A 2,948-nucleotide genomic window follows, 5' to 3' on the forward strand; every position below is an offset into this window, starting at 1 on the left:
TTGCAGCTCTTGGCAGGTGTTTAGTGGCAAATCTCAAAGTTTCATGGTCACTCAGGACGACCTCCTTTCTGCTGAGATCGACATTGAATTAAAACAACCCCAGTGATCTGTTTATAATTTAGAACCTCATTTGTTCTTTTTTTTTTTGAGACTCTGAGTCTCACTCTGTCTCCCAGGCTGGAGTGCAGTGGCACTATCTTGGTTAACTGCAACCTCCGCCTCCTGGGTTCAAGCGATTCTTGTGCTTCACCTTCGCAAGTAGCTGGGATTACACGTGTGAGCCACCACACATGGCTAGTTTTTGTATGCTTTAGTAGAAACGGGGTTTCACCATGTTGAGCAGGCTGGTCTCGAACTTCTGACAGGTGATCCACCTGCCTCAGCCTCCCAAAGTCCTGGGATTACAGGTGTGAGCCACCACGCCCGGCCTTTGTTCATTTTTTATGACAGCTTTATTGAGATATAATTCATACCTAATAAAAGTTATGATAAAAGTTAGCCCCCGTTTTTTTTGAGACAGAGTATCACTCCTGTCACCCAGGCTGGAGTGCAGTGGTGCAATCACAGCTCACTGCAGCCTTGACTTCCCAGTCTCAGGTGATCCTCCCACCCAGTCTCCTGAGTAGCTGGGACTACAGGAGAGTGCCACTACATGCAGGTAATTTTTTGTATTTTTGTAGAGACATGGTTTTGCCATGTTGCCAAGGCTGGTCTTGAACTCCTGGGCTCAAGCGACCTACCTGCCTTGGCCTCCCAAAAGTGCTGGGATTACAGGCGTGAGCCACTGTGCCTGGCCAAAAGTTAACCTTTTAAATTATAGGCATACCTCTTTTTACTGTGCTTTGCAGATACTGTGTTTTTTATAAATTGAAGATTTGTGGCAACAAACCTTGGAGAAAGTCTATCAGTGCCACTTTTCTAAACAATGTGTTTTTTTTTTTAATTTTTTTTTTTTTTATTTGAGACTGAGTCTCACTCTGTCACCCAGGCTGGAGTGCAGTGGTGTGATCTCGGCTAACTGCAACCTCTGCCTCCCGGGTTCAAGCGATTCTCCTGCGTCAGCCTCCCGAGTAGCTGGATTGCAGGCATGCGACACCACGTCTGGCTGATTTTGTATTTTTAGTAGAGACGGGGCTTCTCCATGTTGGTCAGGCTGGTCTCGAACTCCCGATCTCAGGTGATCCGCCCTCCCCGGCCTCCCGAAGTGCTGGGATGGCAGGCGCAACCTCTGCCTTCCAGTTTCAAGTGAACCTTCCACCTCAGCCTTCTGAGTAGCTGTGACCACAGACAATTATCCATGCCACCATGTTCAGATAATTTTTTGTATTTTTTGTAGAGATGGGATTTTGCCATGTTGCTCAAGCTGGTCTCGAATTCCTGAGCTTAAGAGATCCGCCCTTTTGGGCCTCTCAGAGTGCTAAACTACAGGTGTGAACCACTGTGCTCAGCCCTGGCTAATTTTAATTTTTTTTTGTAGAGATGTTATCTAGATGCTATGTTGTCTAGGCTGGTCTTGAGTTCCTGGCCTCAAGTGATCCTTTTGCCTCATCCTCCCAAAGTGCTGGCATTACAGGTGTGAGCCATTGCACTCGGCCAATAAATTTTCAGTGTAGATGAAACAGCCACCTAGGACTTTCATAGCTAGAGAGAAGTCAATGTCTGGCCTCAAAGCTTCCAAGGACAGGGTGGCCCTCTTGTTATGGGCTAATGTAGCTGCTGATTTCAAGATGAAGCCAATGCTCATTTATCATTCCAAAAATCCCAAGGTCTTTAAGGTTCATGCTACATCTACTCTGCCTATGCTCAGACAAAGTCTGAGTGACAGAATATTTGTTTACAGCATAGTTTACTGAATATTTTAAGCCCACTATTGAGACCTACTGTTCAGACAATAAGATTCCTTTCAAAATATTATTGCTTATTGACAATGTGCCTAGTCACTCAAAAGCTCTGATGGAGAAGTACAAGGAGATTAATGTTTTCATGTCTGCTAACAAAATATCCATTCTGTAGGCCATGGTTCAAGGAATAGTTTCAACTTTCGAGTCTCATTATTTAAGAAACACATTTTCTAAGGCTATAGCTGCCATAGGTGGTGATTTCTCTGATGGATCTGGGCAAAGTAAATTGAAAACTTTCTGAAAAGGATTCACCATTCTAGATGCTATTAAGGATGTAACAATTCTTTTAGCTACCATATAGAGATTAAGATTAGAAAAAGAGGCTTCTGGCTGGGTACAGTGGTTCACACCTGTAATATTAGCAGTTTGGGTGGCTGAGGTGGGAGGATTGCTTGAGCTCAGCCTGGGCCACATAGTGAGAACCTGTCTCTACTAGAAATTGAAACAATCAGCTGGACATGGTGGTGCATGCCTGTAGTCCCAGCTACTCAGGAGGCTGAGGTGGAAGAATTGCTTGAGCCTGGGAGGTCAAGGCTGCAGTGAGCTGTGATTGTGCCACTGCACTCCAGCCTGAGCAACAGAGTGAGACCCCATCTCAAACAAAAAAATCATGATTCATGAGAGGAGGTCAAAATAGCTACATTAACTATAGAAGAAGGTGATTCCAATCCTCATGGATGACGTTGAGGGGTTCAGGGCTTCAGTGGAGAAAGTCACTACGGATGTGGTAGAAATAGCAAAAGCCTGAAGATGTGACTGAATTGCTGCAATCTCATGATAAAACTTGAACAGACGAGGAGTTTTTCCCTCTCCTTCTCCCCTCCCCCCTCCCCCTCCCCCTCCCCTCCCCCTCCCCCTCCCCCTCCCCCTCCCTTCTTCTTCTTCTTCTTCTTCTTCTTCTTCTTCTTCTTCTTCTTCTTCTTCTTCTTCTTCTTCTTCTTCTTCTTCTTCTTCTTCTCCTGAGCCACTGCACATGGCCTGGACTTGCTTCTTATGAATGTGCAAAGACAGTGGTTTCTTGCAGTGGCATCTACTCTTGGTAAAGAG

This window comes from Nomascus leucogenys, chromosome 6 (genome assembly GCF_006542625.1).
Source record: "Nomascus leucogenys isolate Asia chromosome 6, Asia_NLE_v1, whole genome shotgun sequence".
NCBI classification, from domain to species: domain Eukaryota; kingdom Metazoa; phylum Chordata; class Mammalia; order Primates; family Hylobatidae; genus Nomascus; species Nomascus leucogenys.